The sequence below is a fragment of the Mauremys reevesii genome, linkage group 1 (genome assembly GCF_016161935.1).
Source record: "Mauremys reevesii isolate NIE-2019 linkage group 1, ASM1616193v1, whole genome shotgun sequence".
NCBI lineage: Eukaryota > Metazoa > Chordata > Testudines > Geoemydidae > Mauremys > Mauremys reevesii.
Genome location: NC_052623.1, coordinates 76,135,615 through 76,161,201, shown reverse-complemented (window position 1 = coordinate 76,161,201; position 25,587 = coordinate 76,135,615). Strand labels below are relative to the sequence as shown.

The following is a 25,587-nucleotide window of genomic DNA, read 5'->3' as shown; positions in this document are numbered from 1 at the left end:
CTTCTCTTCTGCAGACTAAATGAGCCTAGTTCCCTCAGCCTCTCCTCATAGATCATGTGTCCCAGCCCCTAATCATTTTTGTTGCCCTCCACTGGACTTTCTCCACTTTGTTCACATACTTTCTGTAGTGGGGGGCCAAAAACTGAATGCAATACTCCAAATGTGGCCTCACCAGTGGCAAATAGAGGGAATAATCACTTCCCTCGATCTGCTGGCAATGCTCCTACCAATATGCCATTAGCTTTCTTGGCAACAAGGGCACACTGTTGACTAATATCCAGCTTCTCGTCCACTGTAATCCCCAGATCCTTTTCTGTAGAACTGCTGCTTAGCCAGTCGATACCCAGCCTGTAGCAGTGCATGGGATTCTTCCATGCTAAGTGCGGACTCTGCACTTGTCCTTGTTGAACCTCATCAGATTTCCTTTGGCCCAATCTCCAATTTGTCTAGGTCATTCTGGACCCTATCCCTACCCTCCAGCATATCTACCTCTCCCCACAGCTTAGTGTCATCCACAGACTTGCTGAGGGTGCAATCCATCCCATCATACAGATCATTAATGAAAATATTTGACAAAACTGGCCCTAGGACTGGCCCCTGGGACACTCCACTTGATACCGGCTGCCAGCTAGACATCAAGCCCTCGATCACTAGTCGTTGAGCCCAACGATCTAGCCAGCTTTCTGTCCACCTTATAGTCCATTCATCCAATCCATACTTCTTTAACTTGCTGGCAATAATATTGTGGGAGACCATATCAAAAGCTTTGCTAAAGTCAAGGTATATTACATCCACCACTTTCCCCATATCCATAGACCCAGTTATCTCATAGAAGACAATCAGGCTGGTCAGGCATGACTTGCCCTTTGTGAATCCATGTTGATTGTTCCTGATCCCATTTGTCTCCTCCAAGTGCTTCAAAATGGATTCCTTGAAGACCTGCTCCATGATTTTTCCAGGGATAGAGGTGAGGCTGACCAGTATGTAGTTCCCCAATTCTCCTTCTTCCCTTTTTAAAGATGGGCTCTACATTAGCCTTTTTCCAGTCACCTGGGACCTGCCCCAATCGCCATGAGTTTTCAAATATAGTGGCCAATAGCTCTGCAATAACATCATCCAACTCTCTCAGCACCCTCGGGTGCGTTGCATCTGGCCCCATTGACTTGTGCATGTCCAGCTTTTCTAAATTATCTTTAACCTGTTGTTTCGCCACTAAGGGCTGCTAATGTCGTCCCCATACTCTGCTGTCCAGTGCAGCAGACTGGGAGCTAACCTTGTCTGTGAAGACCGAGGCAAAAAAAAGCATTGAGTACTTCAGCTTTTTCCACATTATCTGCCACTAGGTTGCCTCCCCCATTCAGTAAGGGTCCCACACTTTCCCTGACCTTCTTGTTGCTAACACAGCTGTAGAAACCCTTCTTGTTTACTCTTCACATCCCTTGCTAGCTGCAACTCCAATTGTGCTTTGGCCTTCCTGATTACATCCCTGCATGCTCAAGCAATGTTTTTGTACTTCTCCATAGTCATCTGTCCAAGTTTCCACTTCTTGTAAACTTCCTTTTTGTGTTTAAGCTCACCAAAGATTTCACTGTTAAGCCAAGCTAGTCGCCTGCCATATTTGCCATTTTTTCAGCACATCAGGATGGTTTATCTTGTGCCCTCCATAAGGCTTCTTTAAAATACAGCCATCTCTTTTGGACTCCTTTCTCCCCTCATATTAGCCTCCCAGGAGATCCTGCCCATCATTTCCCTGAGGGACTCAAACTCTGCTTTTCTGAAGTCCAGGGTCAATATTCTGGTGCTCTCCTTTCTTCCTTTTGTCAGGATCCTGAACTTTTGACCATCTCATGCTCACTGCTGCCCAAGTTGCCACCCCACTTCTACTTCCCCTACCAAATCTTCCCTCTTTTTGAGCGGTAGGTCAAGAGGAGTATGGCCTCTAGTTGGTTCGTCCAGCACTTGCACCAAGAAGTTGTCCCAACACTCTCCAAAAACGTTCTGGATTCTCTGTGTATGGCTATATTGCTCTCCTAGCAGATGTCAGGGTGATAGAATTCCCCCATGAGAAATAGAGCCTTTTACCTGGAAACTTCTGTTAGTTGTCTGAAGAAAGCCTCATCCACTCATCCTCCTGGTCTGGTGGTCTATAGCAGAAGCCCACCATGACACCACCCTTGTTGCTCTCACCTCTCAACTTAACCCAAAGACTCAACAGGCTTTTCTCCAGTTTTGTACTGGAGCGCTGAGCAATCATACTGTTCTCTTACATATGGTGCAAATCCTCCACCTTTTCTCCCCACCCTTCCTACCATGACAGTGATCCAGTCATGCGAGTTAACCCACAAGTCTCTGTTATTCCAGTCACATCATAGTTGCAGGCAATTCATATTGGGCAATAGCTGACTGGCATTTTCACAGTGTCGGTCTGCAGCTGTCTCTTTGGGTTATAACCAGCTCACACCTGACTGAGGTGTGACTGGGTGATAGGGGACCTTTCTCCCTCTTCTAGAAACCCTGAACCTGGGTTACTAAAGGAAACAAAGGATTACCCTAGGAGGATTCCCTCACAAGGTAAGCTTTACTCCCATGGGTCACTTCCTTTACTTTCTTCTACAGCTTTAGGCTAGGCCTCCTTGATTATTCCTTCTATAGCAGGGGTCAGCAACCTCTGGCATGCGGCTTGCCAGGGTAAGCTCCCTGGTGGGCCGGGCCAATATGTTTACCTACTGCGTTGGCAGATCTAGCCAATTGTGGCTCCTGCTGGCTGTGGTTTGCCATCCCAGGCCAATGGGGGCTGCGGGAAGCGGTGCAGGCGAGGGATGTTCTGGCCACAGCTTCCCACCATCCCCATTGGCCTAGGACGGTGAACTGTGGCCAGTGGGAGCCACAGTCGGCTGAACCTGCCTACACAGCAGGTAAACAAACTGGCCCGGCCCGCCAGAGTTCTTACCCTGGCGAGTCGCGTGCCAGAGGTTGCCAACCCCTGTTCTACAGCCCTTCTCAGCCTGTTCTCTGAAGATCCTACTGAGACCCCTGCTCTATCCCACACTGTCACATACCTTTGCCCCTCTCCAAGTTCCTATTTATGAAGAGATCCACAGCTCCTGCCTTTTGTCCCACAAGTGTGGAAGTCCTACAACTATCAGCGGAAGACTGACACATGTAGAGAAAGCAGAATATTGATGATGAATAATGTGTTGATTTGGTGGTTTTATGAAATATTTATAAGTATAATGAAACATTTTCCTCCTTAATTTAAACCATTAGTTTAAAAGGCGTTTTATTATTAATTAATTATTATTACAGTAACTCCTCACTTAACATTGTAGTTATGTTCCTGAAAATGTGACTTTAAGCAAAACGATCTTAAGCAAATCCAATTTCCCCATAAGAATTAATGTAAATGAGGGGGTTAGGTTTCCAGGAATTGTTTTTCACCAGACAAAAGACTATATATATAAATATATATACACACACACACACACACACAGCGTATAAGTTTTAAACAAACAATTTAATACTGGTACACAGTGATGATGATTGTGAAGCTTGTTTGAGGTGGAGGAGTCAGAGGGTGGGATATTTCCCAGGGAATGCCTTACTGCTAAATGATAAACTAAATTGGCTGAGCCCTCAAGGGTTAACTCTTACACTCTACAATGCAGCAGGAATGGAGAGAGGGGAGACAGCATCGCAGACAGAGACACACTGTGTGTGTGTGAGAGAGAGATGCGCATTTCCCCTTTAAGCACACTGCCTTGTTAATTAGATCAGCTTGCTGAGACCACAGCTGCTGCCAGCAAGCTCCCTCCATCCTGAGCCCTGTTGTGTGTCCTCCCTGCTCTATGGAAGATAGTGTAAGCAGGGTGAAGGAGCAGAGGGGAGGGGTAAACCCTGACATTAGCCCCCCTTTACCTCCCCTCCCCCCTGCACAGCAAGCAGGAGTCTAGGGGAGCAGCTCCAAGGCAGAGGGCAGGAGCTGCACATGGCAGTGGGGGAAGGGACAGCTGCAATTGCTAGCCTGGCAGCTGCTGCACAGAGAACTCAGGGGAGCAGGGAGCCGATAGAGGGAGCTGATAGGGAGGCTGCCGGTCCACCCTGGTTCCAAGCCCCCATAAGCTAGCTGCAATGGGCTGCTTTTCCCAAAGCAGGCAGCTGCCAAACGATGTTAGAAAGGAGCATTGAACAACTTTAAATGAGCATGTTCCCTAATTGATCAGCAACATAACAACGAAACAATGTTAACCGGGATGACTTTAAGTGAGGAGTTACTGTATTATTTTTAAAAAGCATCTAACTATAGAGATACTTGTAAAATGCAAACAGTATATATTCTTTTTTGAGAGAATGTTAATATCACCTACAGTAATACTATTGCAGTAAGTCCCTCGGCCCGTGCCACTTCCAGCAGCTCCCATTGGCCCGGAGGAGCCAGTGGGAGCAGCGATTGGCCGGACCTGCTGACGGGGCAGGTAAACACACTGGCCCGGCCCGACAGGGGCTTTCCCTACACAAGCGGAGACCCCTGTTTGAGAAATCGTGTACTATTTTGTTAGGTATATGTCGTAGAGGTATATATAGAGAAAAGTTAGATAGGCAAATACAGAGTAATACTTCCCCAGTTTCTAAAGGTCCTGAACCAGAATAGTATTTAGACATCTGAATAACTGTAAGGATGTAAATTATTCCAATCATTTCAACAAGAATATTCACATTGTGCTTAAATGCTTTTCTGGGTCAAACCATAGCCTTATATAATTTATTTCTCAGACAGTTTATGTTCCATTCTAAGGGCTGGTCTACACTAACGCTGTAAGTTAACCTAAGTTATTCTACTACAGTTATATAAGTTATGTAACTGAAGTTGACATAATTTAGGTTGACTTACACCGGTATCTATAATGCGCTATGTCGATGGGAGACGCTCTCCCACCTTTCTGGGAGGAGGAATACAGACATCAACGAGAGAGTGCTCTGACATTGACTTAGCTTGTCTTCACCAGCCCCGCTAAATTGACACCGCTGCATCAATAGCAGTGGTGCTGATTTAGCCAGAAGTCTAGAAAAGCTCTAGGACTAGCAGCAATGATTTTTGAGTGGGTTCTAAATTATTTCTTTCAGATTGATGGGCATTATGAAAAATCAGAGTTTATACAGTTAATTGCAAATAGGAGAAGTCACCACTCTGTCCACTGTGCTAGAGATGAGTAAAAGTAGGGTGGTTTTGTTTTTGCAAAACCTTGTTGATTGAGTTGCTGTTTTGAAATATCAGTACCTGAGGCGATCCAGATCCATGAGAAATTGTATCTACCTCGCCTGCATTATACTAGTCTTTGTTATTGTCCATCTATAGTCTATTGTCAGTATTTAAGAATTAGCCTGCCTAACTAACTGAACTGGCAATCACTCACATTCGACTGCAGTATGATTAGGTGTGTGAGTACATGAATATAAGTGTGCATAAGAGTTGAGCAATTGGGTCCATGGAGTAGATATTAAAAAATACATAAAACCAACTTCATGTTTTTATGTTAATTTTGTTCTTCCCATCCTGACGTTGTTCCAGGTGCATATGCATTCCTCCTCTCTGCCAACTCCTCCCACTGTTTCTTCTGGGGGGGTTCTGCCATGATTTTGGTGTGTATCAGGAATCTAATGACCAGGATTTTTGGTGCAGAATGAAATGAAGGGCAAAAAGTCCTCAGGGGAATAAGAGGCGGAGATGTGACATAAGCAAAATAATTCCATTTAATATCTGTTGTGTTGCAGCCGAATAGCTTCATCCAAAGCTCATAAATACACTTTATGCCTCCCAGCTTTAACTCTGAGCCAAGTGAGTTAAAACAACAAAAATATAAGTAAAATATATAGTGCCTTATCTGAATCAAATGATTATAGCTGCAGTTTATTTACAAAGTGCAGTCGCATTTTGGTGCCATGCACTTAGTAGACTAGCACAGATAGCATTTGCAAAGTATTGCTAATTAATTGTTAATAACCTGCTGGAAACATAACCAAGACAGACACTAAATTGTGAAACTAGTTATCAAGGGCAGTGGAGCAGAAATGATTTAAAGATTTTAATCAGAATTCTGTGTGCAACTTTTTTTTTCTTGGCTTCCTACATGTATTGTACAAGAGAGAAATCCTATGCCCAAAAGGGGCCTTAAAGTGAAACCAAACGTGATTGTTTGTGATTATCTACAGTAAACAAGGGAGTCACTTATCTGTCTATAATTAATAAACTTTAAAGTAGAAATCAGTCAGTGAGACACTGATTAATGAGATCACCAACTGCTTTGGGTCTACTGGGTTGGGAGAAGGAACAGTGCACTGTTGGAGAAGATAAACAGCAGCACAAGAATTTTAAAGTGATCGGTGACTGTATTTTTGAACTTGTAAGGATATGGTCAGATTGAGGCAAGAATCCTCTTGCATTTAATCTCACCATTAACCCTCAGTGATTTGCAAATAAGTGATATTCTCATAAACCTAAAACGTTTAATGGAAAAAGGAAGCATTACTGTAAAGAACATCAACTATCTGTGACTGGAAATAGGTTGGAGCTGTAATGCAGGTACAAAAATAATCAAAAGTATCTTTGTAACAGTGTATCATTGTTACATTATCATAGAAGAACAGCTATTAACCTTTGAACATGTTGAGTTTGCAAAAATACAACAGAGCCAGCCCCAAGGAGGCAAAGAAATCTAGCAGCTGGTCTGAAAATAGAGTTGTTGGGGTTTTGTGGGTTTTTTTCCCTGTTGAAAAGTGTTTTTCTTTTAATAAAATTCTGTGAAACGTTTCAACTTGTTAGAAAATACCAAAAACTGAAACACATCGGCTGAAAATTATTGATTCAAAATGGCACCACTGTGCCTCATGGGAGTTGTAATGGGAGCATAGTCACCCAAGCTACTTCTATGGGCCAGGATCTCTGGAGCTGGCTTTTTGGGGAGTCTAAGGAGAGTGTGATCTCAAACAGGAACAGCTGGGGCCTACAAGTGCCTCCCCTCCCCCACTGGTTGCATCTCTCAGTGCTCCATAGTGTGTGTGTATGGGATAGGGGAGTGTGCTACTTCTTTCTTGTTCCCTCCCCATGCCATGGGGTTGTGGCAGAGCCTGTTCATCCCATATCTTCTGCCATTGGACAGCAGTGGCACAGGGCCGAAGAGGAAGGAGGGGTAGGAAGTCTTTTCTAATCTTGTCTAATTAAGCTAGGTGAATGGGCAACATGGTGTCATATGAAATTCAGCATTGAAAAATACAAGGTACTGTCAATTGGAGGAAATGCTTTCAACTATTAATCTTCACAGCTGGGATATAAATTAGCTGTAACTTCCTTGGACAAAGAGCTTAGCCTCCTTGTAGGTAGCCCAGGTAAAACCTCTGTACACATAAAGAGGTAGTTACAAATAAAAATTAACCAAATGTTAGATTTTATAAGGATTATAATAGATACTGAAATACTAGTATACCACTGATATTCAATGAAACTGAAAGGAAGCAAATTTAAAACTGATAAAATGAAACACTTACATATAATTAGCCAATGGAAAGCATTGTCACTATATACCATTGATGCAAGAGCTCAGCATCAGTTAAAAGATTGGCCAGTAAGAACTTGCACAATTACATTCAATATTATTTTTAAATACTTGGAAGGAATAAAATCCCTAATGATCCAGAACATATGCCAACCAATAACTGACAGGGATCAAGAAGGTTATTCCCTACTTGTCCACTCTGAATTTTCTTGCACGTTTCTCAAAAGGATCTTGTTTGTTAGAGACCAAATAATGGTCTCTAACAAAGATGATCCCTGGTCAGATGCAATAAGGTAGTCAAGTTACTAGTAATAATTTTGTGTATGTTGTAAAACAGGGATCGGCAATGTTTGGCATGGGGCCCCATCAGTGAAATCCGCTGGCGGGCCGGGTGTTTGTTTACCTGCAGCGTCTGCAGGTTTGGCCAATCGCATCTCCCACTTGCCGCGGTTTGCTGTTCCTGGCTAATGGGGGCTGCGGGAAGTGGTGTGGGCCAAGGGATGTGCTAGCCACCCCTTCCCGCAGTCCCCATTGGCCTGGAATGGCGAACCGCAGCCAGTGGGAGCTGCGATCAGCCGAACCTGCAGACGTGGCAGAAAAACAAATCATCCCATCCCACCAGCAGTTTTCCTTGATGGGCCACGTGCCAAAGGTTGCCGATCCCTGCTATAAAATCTTTTAGTGGCTCCAAATATCTTTTTAAGAACATTTATAATTTTGATGTGTATCTTTTTCTTTTACAGCAAAAACATCACATATTATAGTTCATTTGAAGTAGACCCATAGCTTTTGGAGAAGCAAGTGTGAAAAAAGAACATTTTGGCTCACATGATTTTGAAAGCTATGCATATTTGTGCCAGGAATTCATTGTGAGAGTAGTATTGACTACATTATCTTCAAACTTGATAACATCATTTCCAAGGTTGAAGTAATTTAATTTGTGTATTTCAGAAGATTTGCAGTATATCTGGGCTGAGACCTGTCACATTGCATGATATGTTTCTGACCTGGAAGAAAAAAGGGAGGCCTTATTGCAACCAAACCAATCTTAACATGAAAAATGAAAACAAAACTGGATCTGGTGAGAAAACATTCATGTAGTGGGTCATGGTGAAGCTCTAAAAGATTATAGATGAAATCCTGGTGCCATTGATTCCCTATTAACTTCACTGGGGCCAAGATTTCACCCTGTAAGTGGTGAAGTCACATTCTGGGTGCTACAAGCACAGTAAAGTCTAATTCCTTGACTGTTTTGATGTTTATCATTTTCCAGTCCAATCTTGTTTATAGCAGCTTTTTCCATTACTTGTTTCCAGATGATCCAACTCTTCCCTACAATCTTTTGTTCACCTTTTCTCAACATAAATCTGTAATATAGCTCCCTTTCTTGATGTTAACATATGAGAAGTTCACAATGGATCAGACTTATGACTGGTGTAAATTGTGTTATATTAGGGAAATTCAGATTTAGCGTGATCAATTGTTACTTATTTTTCACTACATGGATGCACTTTTCAAAGAGATCAAATACAAATCCTGCAGGTGAAATGTCCTGTGCTTTCAATGGTCAATGAATAGATAAGAAGTCTTCAAGAAACACCTAAGTGCTTCAGGAAGTGGTGATGGTGACAAACTGAGATCTTGGTAATGTGTACTTGTTTAACAAACTGAGGGGGCTTTTCACAAGAATAGTCATATTAGAAATGCTAGCCTGCCCACATTCTGCCCACCTAATCTTCCCCAGTGGTTCTAGCCTTCACTTCCTGTCCCAAGCTACTGTGTATGTTTTTACTGAGCTGTTGCTCTATTTAATCCAAAAATGATTTATTTTTTTCTTGTGGATGATGGGCTCCTTGTGTATAGTTGTATACTCGTTTGTAAAGTGCTTTGGAAATACTTTGGGATTATAGATGCTATATAAATGTAAGTTAAGGTTTTAGAATGTTTGACTGCTCTTTGAGAAATCAGTATTTCTATTTTATGTTAAATGGCTTGAATATACTTTATAAAGCGAATTTTCGCTCTTAGTGTTCACAGAATTACTTCTTAAAATAAATGAAACAATCAAATGTATTTTCAAAAGCAGCATATTCAGAACATCTCTACAATAAATGTATTTAGCTTAGGAAAAGGCGAAGAGTTGATACAGAGATGCAGATCCTTTCCTTCTTGGTTCTGTATACCATTGTGGACAATGGCAAATTCATACTAATAAAGTGCAGCTCTCTTCTGAAAAGTGACTACAGTATGTAAAATGGCCCTTAACACACATAACTACTTTTTGTTTATACTCAGAGTTATATCTGTTGATTTTAGTGATAAAAATAAGTTTATACAATATTTTTACTCCTCAGAGGCACTGCAGAGCCAATACAGCTATGGGAAGGGTGAAATAAATTTTATTCTGGCATGTGCTTCATAGCTGATGAAGTTCCAATTGCAGAAATAACATAACTATAATAATAAAGGCATATTTAATTAATGCACAGTGGCTGCACAGATGTAAATGAGAACAGAATTTTTATTATTGGTAATGATACATTACTAGAACAGCTTGTATTTTAAATCTTAGGGTAAGGGCCAAATTCTGATCTCACTGACATATCTGTGATTATGATATTGCATGGGATGTAATTGAGTGAAGAATTTGGGCTAGAATTCATAGTGCTGGAAGCTAGAAGAAACATCTTACTTGTATGCTGAATACATCTGATTTTTGTGACACAACAGAAATGGAAATCCACTCAGCCATCTTTTACATAATCACTCCTCAGATTAAAATAATACTTTAATGAAGAGAATCAAAGTTTGCTTATGTATCCCTTTTTATCTATTTTGCACATATAGTACAGATGTGAAAGAATTACCACATGCACAAAGTCAAGTAACAGAGATCAGCCATACATCTCAGCCTTGATCGTTTACCTTAAACTGTAAGCTAGAATTTGTATCTAGGGAACATTTAGATGACTATACGTTGTTGATTAAAATCTATTATATGTTCCACACTCAAAAGAAAATATTTTTTTAACTTCTAGCTCAGTTAGCCACCACCCCCCCGATCCCCCGCACATTTAATCTTATCTTATTATGTGGTTACCCATAAAGAGAGATTTATTTTCTTTTTTTATTGTGTAGTATAACTATGCGGTTTACCTTGTTGGTTAATTTGGCTTCCTCTCAAGCCTAGTACATACACCTTAAATTTGCTTGTTCAAAGACATTTCATGAATGCATTGAATAGACAAGTAAATGTAAAGGATGTAGAATATATTAATTCTCCAAATGATTATTTCCACATTGTCCCTGGGGATGGAGACATTAAACGTATTCTGCGAGTTCAGTGAAATGCCTGAATTCAGAAGTTTTACTTCTCACGCATAATTAACAGGAGAGATACATGGTGGAGCAAGAATGACTTTACAACTCATCAGTAAAATACATTGAGAGGAGCTAGTATGATGATGAGGCTATATATGTACCTACATAGTTACATGTAATTAAATGGACTCCTAATGCCAGGAGTACGCTAGAGTTTCTTGAGATCACTGAGAATGAAAAATCATTTGGTTTTGCTAAACAAACAAACAAACACACACAAAAAATACAAGGGCATGGTAATAAACATGCCAAGAACTTTTTCATTTTTGTAAAGATAGATATCTTGGCAATCTGAGTTCCCTGCTTCAGGAGCCAATGGTTCTGTTTCAAGAAACCCTAAAAATATGTCAGAAGTCTTATAATTTTAATGATCAGACTCTGCACTATATAGAACAGACAACACTATTCTCTCCACCACCACCCCCAAACAAACAAACAAACAAAAATCTGGTGTTTCTGGATATGATTGCTAACAGGAATCCATGAACTGTAAGGAATTTAGCAAAATCTCAAGACTGCACATGACCTGACAATCAGAGGGCATATACCTTTGATAGAGTTAAAAGTTGAAGTTCCTGCCAATTCTTGAAAGTGTATTTTCATTCCTATTATGTTGCCATCCATCTTTGTTCCATGGTTTTGCCTGGATTTATTTTGACCAAGCTTCCTTTTATCAAGGCTCATTCAGACATTGGGATAAGAATCAAACATCAGTGTGGTTTAAACTAGAACTATCAATTGACAAAAAAAAATCAATCAAGATTAATCATGCGATTAAAAAATTAATTGTGATTAATTGTGCTGTTAATTGACTACCATTTATTTAAATATTTTTGCATGCTTTTTACATTTTCAAAGATATTGATTTCAATTACAATACAGAATACAAAATGTACAGTGCTCACTTTATACTTATTTTTTTATTACAAATATTTTCACTGTAAAAAAGAAATAGTGTTTTTCAATTTCCCCATTACAAGTACTTTAGCACAATCTCTTTATCATGAAAGTTGAACTTACAAATGTAGAATTTTGTACAAAAAAACCTGCATTCAAAAATAAAACAATGTCAAATTTTAGAGCCTACAAGTCCATTCAGTCCTACTTCTTGTTCAGCCAATCACTCAGACAAGTAAGTTTGTTTACATTTGGAGGAGATAATATTGCCCACTTCTTCTTTACCTGAAAGTGAGAACAAGTGCTCGCATGGCACTGTTGTAGCTGGCGTCACAAGATATTTACGTGCCAGATGCACTAAAGATTCATATGGCCCTTCATGCTTCAACCACCATTCCAGAGGACATGCGTCCATGCTGATGATGGGTTCTTTTTTATAATGATTCAAAACAGTGTGGACCAATGCATATTCATTTTTATCATCTGAGTCAGATGACACTAGGAGGAGATTGATTTTTTTTCATGATTTGGGTTCTATAGTTTCCGCATTGGAGTGTTGCTCTTTTAAGACATCAGAAAGCATGTTCCATACCTTATCCCTCTCAAATTTTGGAAGGTACTTCAGATTCTTAAACCTTGGGTTGAGTGCTGTATCTGTCCTTAGAAATATCACAGTGGTACCTTCTTTGTGTTTTCTCAATTCTGCAGTGAAAGTATTCTTAAAATGAACAACATGTACTGGGTCATCCTCTGAGACTACTATAACACGAAATATATGGTAGAATGTGGTTAAAACAAAGCAGGAGGCATACAATTCTCCCCCCAAGGAGTTCAGTCACAAATTTAATTAAAGCATTATTTTTTTAACGAGTGTCATCTGCCGAAGTATGCAGGTGCATACAAATGTTTAGCATATCTGGCACATTGCTACACCAGCTACAAATGTGCCATGCAAATTCCCGTTCTCACTTTCAGGTGATATTGTAAATAAGAAGAGGGCAGCAGTATGTCCCATAAATGTAAACAAACTTGTTTGTCTTAGTGACTGGCTGAACAAGAAGTAGGACTGAGTGGATTTGTAGGCTTTAAAGTTTTACACTGTTTTGTTTTTGAGTGCAGTTATGTAACTAAAAAAAATACCTTTGTAAGTTGTACTTTCACGATAAAGAGATTTCACTACAGTACTTGTATGAGGTGAATTGAAAAATACTATCTCTTTTGTTTATTTGTTATTTATTTGGTATTACAGTGCAAATACTTGTAATAAAAATAATAATAAAAAGTAAGCATTGTATACTTTGTATTCTGTTTTGTAATTAAGTCAATATATTTGAAAATGTTGAAAAACATCCAAAATATTTAATACATTTCAACTGGGATTCTATTGTTTAACAGTGTGATTAAAACTGGGATTAATCATGATTAATTTTTTAAATCACGATTAATTTTTTGAGTTAATCGCATGAGTTAACTGTGATTAATCTACAGCGCTAGGTTAAACTATACATTTAAGCAATTCAGGCTTACTCAATGACGGTGCAGGAATGTAGGATAGGGTCCTAAAGGAGTACTATATAAGTTACGATGTCTAGGGGAAATTTGGATTTGGAAACTTCCTTTCTATCACTTGCAATAGACATTCTACATCCATAGATAAGATTCCTTCAAAAATCAAAGGGCAAAATCTGATAGAAGTTTGGCCTCTTTTCCATAGTGCAGAAAGTTGTTGAGCATTCCTGTATAATATGGACATGCATCCGACGAAGTGGGTATTGTGATAAACTCAGGACAGACAGCTGCAAGGGAGGGGTAGGAATCAGTCCCAGAGGGTTAAAAGGCCCTTCTCCTTATCAACTGGGAGGCAACTACAGGTCAATCAGGTTCAGCTGAGAAAGGGTTACCAAGGTAGCAATTAGAATCAGCTGAGGGGGAGCTACCTGAGGTTAATTAGGATCAGCTGATTCCAACTTAGGGCTGCCTGAGACCTTTTTAAACCCTTCCCTGGGAGGAAGGAGGTGGGAGAGCAGAGAGAGAAGGAGCCCTGCTGCCAGGAGTGTAGGAGCAGCAAGACAGCAAGCCTCACCAGGAGGAGAGGCAGTACTCTCTCCCACAAGGGAGTAAAAATACTCTAAACAGGACTGGTGGAGATACGGGGAGTAGACTTGCCCTGTGTCCCAAGGGGGACCGCATTACCCAAGCCTGTCTCACCACGGCTAAGAGCAGCAGAGGCTGGGGAGACTGAGAAGGTGCCTTGCCAGAGTATTCACCCACGAAAGAAAACGTCTGTTAGTCTATAAGGTGCCACAGGACTCTTTGCTGCTGTATAATATTGAATGCCATAGCTCCCACTGAAGTCTTTTTGTAGTTGAGGGAAATCAGCATCATATAGGGATACTCATCAACATGAAAGATAGAGAGCCCACAGAACGCAGAGATGAACCCAACATTTTTTCATTGTGGTTGCCTTTTTTTTCTATCGAGGGCAAGATTGTCCAGAAGTTTAGTCTCAGAATATTTTACCTTAAATACTTCACAACTTTATATATTCTTTCACAAGTTAATTACCATTTATTAAATATGACATCTTAATGTCACTGTGTTCACATTTTATCAAAATGGTGACAGCTCCAAATCCATAATTCATAATTTTTATTTTAAGCTACTTAGTAAAGACATAAGAAATGGAAACAGTATTGACAGTGCTATGCACCTCAGATATCAACAGTAATAAATCAGTGTCATGACTTTGATATTAAAATGATATTACATTAAGCAAATATATACCCAACTTATGTATATAAACTAGCTGTCCTTTAAGACATCTCTGTCAGGTTTTTAGATACCACTGATATTATCATAAATATCGGGAGCATAAATACATTGATAACTAATAACCCATTTTCTAGACACTGGGCTGACATATTGATGTGAAATGGTTATTGTGTTTTGTTTAACATTACAATGAATTTTGTACCATGTTTAGCAAATTGCCTTCAGCCCAATGATGTGTGGTGCTGGGAAACAGATTCTAAGATGAACACGGGAATCTTGGGTTGCTGGACGGTACAGGCACTTCACTTCACAGTTGCAAATATGCTAAGTCAGCCTATGGGGAGAAGGGTTTTGGCTGTAACAATCTTACAGAGCCCTCTGGTAGTAGTTATACAGATCGGAATTTGCATCCTCTGTACTATTGCCCTTGGATAAATGCTATGATTGTGATCAGGCAAGAGCATTAGGAAATAGGAAAGCAACATTGAAAAAAAAAACAATTCTTTCAGCTTAATTTCAGAATGAATAATGACATTTTTCTCTTACAATGATCTCATCCCTTTATCCCAGAGGATCCAAAAGGGACTGACAAATCTAGGACTTAGTCTAACACATACCTCGCACATGCTTAACTTTCTTCAAATAAGTAGTTTCATTAAACGATAAATGGATAACTCAATGCAACCACTGCCTCTTAAGAGCATAAACCACATTCTCTCTCCTGGAATATGACCTGGAGCCGGGATGTCTCTCCATCATGTTTTACTCTCTCTGAAGAAAGAGGAAAGAACTGATATTTAGAAAAGATCAGTCAATACTGTCAAAAATTAGTCAACTTTCTGTTGTTTTACCTACACCAATGGGTGTCAGGCTGGTCTGTGGAGCTCTCATAATCTGCAGAATTAATTTTGAGACCCAAGCAACAGGAAAATTGAACGGGGAGGAGAGCCACAGGATTATCTCGACTACAAAATAGTAGTATTAAGACAACACCTGTTATATGGATGAAATAGCTTTTTATATAAACTAAAGCTACAATGCAAAACCATAGAGAAAATAAACCACTTTGCTCAGGCCTAGACATCTCTACCAATCCTTTGGTTCTGAACAAAGATTGTTACTATCTGAAATCACACATGAAACAGCTTAGTAGCTGTCTTTTTTCTGACCAAAAGTTCTATGTTGAGGTCACACCATTTGGGCGAAGGCAGGAACCTCACCTTGTACATCACTTCCAAGGCAACAGCAGTCTTGGGGTGTGCAGAATAACCCTGCAGATGTATCCCTTAGTAGGGGTATAGAACAGCCCAAATAAAAAGGAAAATAGTTCCTCGATCTTTGGGTGGCCTCCCTCACACAAAAGAGGAGAAGAAGTCATCAGACCCCATAGGAAATCTCAGCTCCCACCCTCCTGACTGTCTAAAGGAGAAGAGTTGAACCTGAGGATTTAAAAAAAAAGAAAAGAAAAAATAAAAGAAATAGACCAGCACATCTTTTCCCCAAAGGTCTCAGGCTGGCAGGGCATTCAAGCCATTCACCAGCAAGTAACCCAGTGCTCTGGTCTGAGAGCTCAGCTTGCTTCAGAGAACCTCCCTTCACCTAAGCTGATTCCCTCATGGTGTGTTTGGTCGGGACCCACAGGAGGTCTCAAACCGCTTCTTGCCTACTGGCAGTGGGACATATCTTCCCCAACAATATATGGGATACAGTACACATTTTACTTATTTTTGTTAACGTGTATTCTTTTGTGGTTAAATTCCTACCTGTGCCAGATGCTTCCACATTCTTTCCAAACCTCCTCTGAACTGAAGTAATTCAACAATAAACTAAGTAAATACCCATGTCCTGGTTTCACATCCACTGTTTTCCTCCCAAATGATTATCTTTTAACATTCCCCATCTTCTTTAATGGGTGTGCTTCGGCTAATTTGGGGAAAACAAACAAACAAACAGATTTATTTAAAAATGATTAGTTAGTATTCAAATATTATCATTGTAAAGCTGCCTGCAGAATGTGAGTACCAACCTCAGGGCAGATTGTTAAGAAGCAGGGCACAAACTCCAAACTGATTGTGAATTTGCTTAGATTTCACCAACCAATTATCAAGTGTCAACTCCTCAGGCACTATAACAGCCTAAACATGGAGTTGCAGACAATTTCCTTGGGTACTCCAATCAATCTTGCCACTCCGATGAACATAACTTTGTGATAAATTGTCTTTTATTCCAAGAATCACAGCAATATTCAGGTTACTCTCATTCCCACTTACCCCAGGTCAATTGTACCATGGATCCCACACCAAAGACAATGCTCCTAGCCAATCCTATAATAAACTATATAAAGATTTATTAACTAGGAAAAGGAAATGAGAGGTCTTTACAAGTAAACATAGATACACAAATGATTTCCAATCTTAAATTTCAAAAGGTAATAGAAACTTCTATGCAAAGCAAGCTCTATATGTCCTTCAGGGCTAACCCAGGATAAGCTGCTGGAAGGTGCTTGCTTATGCCTAGAAAACCTTGCTCCCCCCTCCCCAACCCCAGTCCAAGGAACATAGAGATTATCATTTTTTTTCTTTTTGGGTTTTTTTTTATCCCTCTCCTTCCATGTGCTCTGAGCTGCAAACTCAGCTGATGGGAGGAATTTACTTGCATGACTTATCTTTGTTTGTGTTGGTGGGGTGGGAAGAAGGGGGGAGCAAGACAAATCTTTTGTCCTCTGTAATGTTCCATAATAGTGTCTGGTGTAATGGGCCATCTCCATTGGGAAGAACATAACACCTTCTGTTGGAGACCAGCACTTTACATTAGCTAATGTCTCTCTCCTGTCTGCTCAGATATAACCTTAGTGGAGTACAGACGTTATAAGTGAGATTAATGCATGCAGCAGTTCACAAGCATTCAATAAAATCTGAAAACTAAGCACATTCTTATAATTCTAATTGCTATTTTAACAATACTAATACGTAGGTGAGCCAAACAGATTCCAGCTATGGATTTGTCAGTGTTCTACTGAGGCATGGGAACCTTGGCCTGAGCTAGCACCTGGTCTGCCAGCATCATAATCATCAACTCATGTGGATACTAAAATCATAGACTACAACTATTACTGAAAAAGGTTCTAAGGGTTTCATTGGGGCTTACCATTTTCAGGATCATACTTTGTAATATTCTCAAAAAGATAAACACATTTAATAAAGGACTTTCCATCTGGATCCCCAAATCTGTTACAAAGTGTGGCTGAAGTTGTGTAATCCTTATTCCAAGCAAGACTCCCAATCACACAATACATTTTGGGAGGTTCTGCCTGAGGGGGTTCTATTAGAGGAGAGAAGCCTTCCAGTGCTCCAAAGCTGCTGATCCAACAGAGGCTACCCAGTGGTTGCACATATCCTAACTGCTGTGTTATCAGCCCTGAGCCCTGCTGACCCATCACACCTATTTTATTTCTGTAGCACTGACCAGCTTCAAACTCCTTTTGGGTTGTAAGGCTTGGTGGGGTTGCACCCTACTGCAAGCAGACTTGCTGAGACCAGGGTCTCACAACCTTGGTTCTGCCAGTGCAAAAAGGTGAAGCCAGCCATTTATCTGAACAAAGGGATAATATAAAAGCAATTCTTCTCCTAAGCCTTCATATCTAGTATGACTGTTGTCAGCACAGGAAGTAAAATCAAATTTCTTGTAAATCAGTTTTTCCCTCCTCATGCTTCATTCCTCTAGTAGACAGCTTAATGAAATTTGACTCTGTAACCTGTCCACTTCATCCTTGTAGAGTTTATGTCATCTGTTGCACAGCAGAAATGATAAATCTTATCCTACAGCCTGGATACACTTTTACTGGATATACTTTTCATGGCAATTTAAATGACTGTTTCTTATGCTTCCTGCACAGAGCTTATCTGGTAGCTGTTTCTTTCACTATTGCTAACCGAATACATAAAGATAGCATCAAGGCACTACAGTGGAGTGGGAAGTAAAAAGCTTCTGATTATCCTAGAATGGTCAAATAATTGAAGAGAAGGTAACAATAGGCTATCATCTGCCTACTCTTCAAAGAAAAAAGTTTATTTCAAGATTAATACCTAAAAATGCTTAAAGGTGAACAGAAAGGCATTTTATCTGCCAAGTCCTGAGTTTACTATTCAGTATTTGAAATGCAACAATTATGACAACACTGACACCTACAACAGGGCAGGGATCCTAATTTCCTGTGTTTGTTACAGGGGTTTTGATGTCACTGTCGTTACCCATGGCAGCAGGGGGGAAAACATAGCCCAGAAATCATATCTGGACAAGCACAAAAAGAAGAAACAGCTTTTCAGATATTTTTGTCCAGACATATATGTATTTGTAAAGTGTAAGTCTCCCTGTCCTGTAAACTTAATAAATTTTAATGTCTTTTACCATTTTATCAGTATGTTAGAGCACTGACAGCAAACAATTCTATAGTGGAAGTTAGCCTTTCATTTCTAAATACATGCAAAGACAAAAGAGAGTGTCTCCTCGAACATTAATTAATTGCTAATACTGAGAGGTATTTGTTTGTATTCTTTTCTTATTTTGTTCACCACTGTAGTTCTTGTTTTCTTTGGAAATTTTGACTTTGTGCCATAATTATTTGTTCAGCTTGTGGATGATTCATTCTATTTGATCAGCCTTAAAGACCCTTTTGCACTCTTTATTTTAATTCTAGAATATGAGGCTCTTAATATACAACATTAATATTTATGGACCTTCTCCTTTAAGGTGCTGATCAGCTATTCTGATTTCAGATTCACAGGAGAGTCTCAGCACTTTATCATGCCGAATATTAAAGGATCCTGCTTAATGGAGATACTGTTACCCAGTGTAAAACTATTAAGTGATATTAATCACTATGTTATATAAATATGAAATTCTAACATCCATTTTTTTTAATTAGAGAAGTGGTCAAATAAAGATTAGAAAGAGAAGAAATAAAGGTCAACTGCAATGATTTCTTTTATTCTTAGAGAGACAAGGTGGGTGAGGTAATATCTTTTGGCCCAATAAAATATAGTACCTCACCCACCTTGTCTCTCTAATATCCTGGGACCAAGAGGGCTACAACAACACTGCATACATTGATTCTTGCAGTTCTGTTCAGTGTTGTATTTCATTTCACTTTAAGTATTGTCAAGCTTTTATAATGATCTCTTCTCTTAATGGGACTGCTTACTCAGGACAATATGCAGCTGACAATAATTTGTGACTGTCATCTACCTATCAACTCTAGAACCAAAAGGTAGACTTTATCATCTTCTGCACTTTATGTATCTGCCAACTTACTGGCCAAGGTCGCAAATGCAGCATTGCTTCAGCTATTTCAGGTTTTATATATTGTCTGGAGTAGTGCTAGGAAGCATCTAAAATATAAAAAAAACACTTTAATAAATAATCTTAAATTGACATACTCTCAACCGAAAAAGCTCTCTTACTTGCAAAAAACTCAAAACCTCCCTATTCAGTTTCCCTCTCATTAGAAGGGAAACAGGTGAGCTTCAAAAAGCAGCTGGTTAAAAAATGCCAATTATTTCTTTTGCAGGAAATTTTGAAAAAGATTTGGGTTTTAGTCTTACTTTTTATGACTTTTTTTATGAAGAACAAAAATATTTTGGTTTTCTGTAAGTGGTTCCATTTTTGGTTAATATTTACAGTTTCAAAAACCCCAAACTAAAAATATTTATTGAAAACTGACCATTTTTTCTGAATAATGTTATATTTCTAGCTTTTCATTTAAAAAGTATACAATGTCTATGGAAATTATATATATATATATTGATAAAAATTTACCATTGTGTTATAGAAGACACTTTTCCTTGAAAAATGTTTTGATGAAAGTACTTTGACCTGCTCTACTATAAAACATCCCCAGTATTCAGAAATAGGCTTCAGGCACTGAAATCATCCTCACTCGGGCTATTACTTTGTATCAATAGCTTCCTCATCCTTATTATTGTTATTTATTTGTATTACATTTAGCACTGGAAGCCCTAGTCATAGACCAGGACCCCGTTGTTCTAGGTGCTGTACAAACATTGAACAAAATGATGATCCCTGCTCTAACGGCTTAAAGATTAAGTATCCATCCCATCTTTATGCTGCTATGGTAGGTTCTGTGAGTCTCATCCCATACTCCAGGAGAATGGGAGAGGAAACATGGGAGTATCCTAAAAAAGCTCCATCAGGTTCAGAATTAGGTTGTTGATTTGCTGATCTCTCCATTGAACACACAGTTCAGTTTGATGTTTCTGTCTTGATCTTCAAAGCCCTGCTGCTAAATAGGTAACCACATGGCTAATATACAGAATAACTCGAAGGGATATAGTACTTGGTGTGCTCCCCCTCTCCTTTGCTTCCAGTGGGCTTCAGGAGGAATCCCAATGTAGGGCCTAACATACATGATAGAAATCCCCTTTCTCTTCTCCACTGAAGAATTCCCTTAAAGTTCTCCTCTGATTTTCTTTTCATAGCATAATCTTGTTTTTTTTTTCATTCACACTTGCTGAGTTAATTGGTGATCTTTCCCAGAAGTAAATGTCACTGATTGAAATTAATGATTTTAAAGGCTTTACTGTCATTATCAATCAGCCCCATATGGATGGATTGGGGTTTCTGGAAAGTCAAATTACCATTATATGGTGAGCTGCTCCGGGGTCAGAGATGTCTCCCAAACAATTTGGCAAAAGATACCAAGATCGTCTTGTGTTTGGGCATTGAATATGTTATTGCTTGAAAGTGATGGTCAAATCTCTTAGAAATGATAGGTTATAATTATTAAATTACATTTCTTTTTCTTTCAGAAAAGGGATTTCAAGTTTGAGATCAAGTATTTCTACCTCAGCATTTAATACATGGGCCATCTACTGCATTTCTTATGTATTTAAAACACATTGCGAAATCCTGTCTTATATGAGTTGTCTAAGCTCTTCTGATCCTGATGCTGCAATGATCTCTGCATGAGCACAGAGGTCTTCCCATTTGGAGATCACTGAGGATTGGGACCTTAGTTTGCATTGTCTTAAAGAGCTGCCTTTGTGTAGTATATTGTGTGAAAAAGAAACAGGTACCTGGGATAGCTCTGTTTGCAGTGAGCATCTTCTAATCTGTTCCTTTTCTTACCCTCACATGTACAAAAACCAATAGCTACTAAACACTTATTAGCTGGACTTTTTAATATGTATTGATAAAATTGTCACAATAGTTCACATTTGTATAGCACCTTTCATCCCCAAGCATCCCAAAATGTTTCATAAACTACTGTAAAACTCGGTTTAAGACAGAAGGACGTGTGTACAAGCCTAAAGTGAGTAAAATAACAATCTTGTTACCATCACTCATTGCCAAGTATTTAAAATTAGATTACACAACACACAAAGTATAGAACGTGTCTCTCTTTGTTCTGTTAAATATATAGTAGGGCTTGGGTAATAAGAGTTTTCATTTTTAATTTACATGCTTTTAGTACTGCTTCATATTAGTGCAGGATTAGTTTACACGAATCAAATCAACAATTGCTGACAGTGGGGAGAGCACCATGGCGAGCAGTGTTGAAGATGGCTTTTGAGAGATAGCAACAGACATATCTTGCACACACATATACACAAATAACTGCACTCACCTGAGTAGACTCACTTATATACTCAGAGGCTTTAGAGGTTCAGGACCAGTGTGAGTACCTACACTCTTACTGAGCAGCATTCACCTTGACCACAGAGGCTTATACCACAGAGACAATCATGCTGCTACTGGGGTTGCCTGCTGCTAAACAGTGGGAATGCTTCCAAGTGGCCACCTTTTAATTGCTGTCAGCTAATTTTAACAGCCTTCTATTTTAAATAGAAGTTACTTCAAGTTCTACTGTGGATGATTCAAAAATAGCCATGTTTAAAGATAGAGGCCTCTATATTTGCTAATTACCTGTAAATTGACAGTTATTTTGGTGATAAAAATTTGTCCAACCAGAGCAAACAAACAAACGTGTTTGTAAAGTGAACTCTTGTCCACTTTTTTTGCTTTTTTGGTTTGTAATGCATGGCTGAAGAAGCCAGAATTTTATGTATTACTGTGTCTATTTCTAGTTGCTGGTTAACTGACCAATTCTCTAAATTTGCTGTCAGTAAAATACAGGATGACACCATAGTTTTGATAACATAAGTGGAACAAATGGCCAAGTTCCACACAAAACAACATTATTATTTTAACAAGCACAATAAAACTGCATTTAAACACAGAGTGCAGGCATACTACACAGTTCAGAAAAAATCACTTGTCATTTGCAAGTGTAGGCTCCCCAGTATAGGAATTGCCTATTTTATGTTGAGTCAGATACAGTGGAATCTGTACCTAGTTTGCAAATTAGTTCCACATATACCTCCAGGTGTCATGTTTGCCCGCTCAGACTCAAATTGTCACTGATGTTCATTGTCCTGAACTCTGCAAGAAGAAAGGCAAGATATCAGGAATGCGGTTTAAACAGGCCACATCTTTATTAAATAACACATTGGGGAAATATCCAGCAATAACTTGTCCTGTGCAGGTCACCCTTCCTTTGTAATTGGTACCATCTGTCAGTCCCCCATCCCACTAAGCTGCTCCCAGCAACCTGCCCCTCAGACAAGAGTTAAGGAGGTGGAGAAGGGAGACAGGTTGTCTCCTCACTGCACCAGACATTAAGAGGAACATTCCCCACCTTCTCTAGGAATACTGAAGAAGAGTGGTGGTGCTGGAGTGTCCGCTCACTCCCTGTGGCTGGGTGTGGCACCCTAGTGATAGGGTTGCCATTATGGTTGCCTAGTGATAGGGTTGCCTAGTGATAGGGTTGCCATTATCCAGGTCTTGCCAGAAAAATCCGTTTTTGAGATATCACCCTTACAGATTTCCCAGGACAGCTGAGTGCATACCACCAAGTGTCCAGTTTTATGAACTCAGGATTGTCCTAGATGTTCTGGGTCTTTTGCACCTCAGAGATGGCAATCCTATCTGGTATCCCCTGCTGACAGTTGCTGTAGGCCCATAATGGTCTGCACCTTTCATGACTCCTGACAGGTCACATTTGAGTCCCATCCCTTCTAGGGGTAACCAAAAGTCCTGTAAAAATAAGAGTCTAATCCTTCTATCTGGCCTGTCACCCTTGATTATGAGCCCAGTGTCTGTATACCTTTTTCTCAAGGCTTCTAGTAGTCCATATTCCCTTCTCTGGGCTTCACATCACCTTACTAGTGGCTGGTAAGGGAACTCAGTGTTCACATTCTACACTGGGTTTCTAGGACAGGCAATCAAGATTCACTCCACCAGATTCCTTGCTGCCGCCTCCCTGGACTTCTTTCTACCAGGCTTTTCTGTGGGATTTCTCCTCCCCCTGCAAGAGCCTTCCTGTTTCTGCAAATCTCTTCATTCCTTAATGCCAGTCGTATTCGCCGTCGTCATCTTCTTGTATAGCATAGCAGACTCACATTCTGACTCTATGCCCACCAGATACTGGATTTCCTGATATATATTTGTCACTTTTCCCAGTATTTTTTTTTAAATTAATATTGCTTTCTTAATAGTGCCCAATTTTCCTTTTGCACTTACCAGGTTTGTTAGCGTAAACTTTGTCACCTTTAGGTCCCTGAGTTGGTCATACAAAATATCCCTATCCCAGGAGATGTGATCAACAGTTTCTTTAATCTTGCACATTTCACAGAGCCCATCTTTGTTTATTAATTGAGCCCAAGTTACTGTTTAGGCCTGAGTGTCCAGTAAGTGCTCAGACTAGAATTACCTCACTCTTTCTCAGTATTGTTGCAGTATGTCAACTTTTTCAGTTCTAGGGAATGTTTCATGAAATATTTTCTGGCTTGTTTCTTTTGTCCATACTTCCTGCCACTCCTCTCTTAGTTCATTTTTAATTAGATTTTTAAATTCTTGTTTACTCAGAGGGATCTCTGTCTTTTTTTTTCTTTTTACAGCATTTTTTGCTGCTTAATCTCCCAGCATGTTTCCTACTCTCTCAACACATGCTGGGATCCATGCTATTTCTGTATTTACTCCCATCTGTGCCAATTCTGTTGTTAGTAACAAAATGTCACTAATTACAGAATTTCTGCTATCTGAACTCCCATTTCTGATTGCCAGTAGCCCTGATAGTGAGTCTGACAAGAAGACAATGGAGGTAGGTTGCACATCCAGTATTCAAAACATCAACACTATTCCTGCTAGTTTGGCCATCATAACAGCTATACAATTTGATTGTTTAATGGATTTCTTTATTCCAAGTATTGAGAAACAGAATGCTGTCCCCGTTATCCCAGTTCTCATCTTTAGACCCATCCAGAAATATTGGACAATGTTTGCCCCATTTCTCAGATATACATCAGTTTGCTACATTTAATACACATAGCTCTCCTTTTCCCCTTTTAATTTCATTATATAGTTCCACATTTTATATGGCAGGGTGTGTGTATGTGTGAGAGAGATTTGCCCCATATAATGTATTTCCCCATGGCTATATATGCTCTTTAAAAAAAAATAATAATAATAAAAATCTCTTTTCTCTTAGTTCTTTTGTCCATACTTTAATCCTATTAACAGGAGACATTTTTGTTTTTTCCCCACCATGTTGTCCACTGAATTCCCAGCATTCTTCAGATATTTCTTTAGTATTTCAATCTTCCCTGTTTCTATGATATTTGACCAAAGGTTAAGTTCAGTAATTTCATTCTTAATGCTACAGGCATTTTACCAGCAGCTATCTGCATTACACACAAAGGGGTCATGATGAAGGCATCACAGTAATGTGTAATGCCTGGCTTGAACTGAGTCTAGCTTCTTTAGGTTCATTTTTGAAGCTGAACTAAACGTTTGGCATCTGCACTCAATGACTGGTCTTATTAGTGCTCTATAAAGTATTATCACTGCTTTATTATCTGCACCTCAGGTGATTCCAGAAATACTTTAAAGTAGATTATTTTTATTGTAGATTCAT

General features: G+C 39.4%; 1 long non-coding RNA gene across 3 annotated transcripts in view; it reads right to left on the bottom strand.

The window, feature by feature from the left end:
* The window catches only part of LOC120395282, a 53,650-nt gene extending 30,274 nt beyond the window's left edge, over nucleotides 1-23,376 (bottom strand). The window contains exons 1-4 of one of the 3 annotated variants that reach the window (XR_005592560.1): nucleotides 23,311-23,376; nucleotides 22,993-23,054; nucleotides 16,361-16,520; nucleotides 15,215-15,368 (exon numbers count right to left, since the gene is read on the bottom strand). This is a non-coding gene — a long non-coding RNA (uncharacterized LOC120395282). Of the gene's footprint in view, nucleotides 1-15,214; nucleotides 15,369-16,360; nucleotides 16,521-19,907; nucleotides 19,985-22,964; nucleotides 23,055-23,310 lie in introns of those variants that run through there. The other 2 variants (XR_005592562.1, XR_005592561.1) reach the window with 2 other exon arrangements.
* Nucleotides 23,377-25,587: the final 2,211 nt, after the last annotated feature.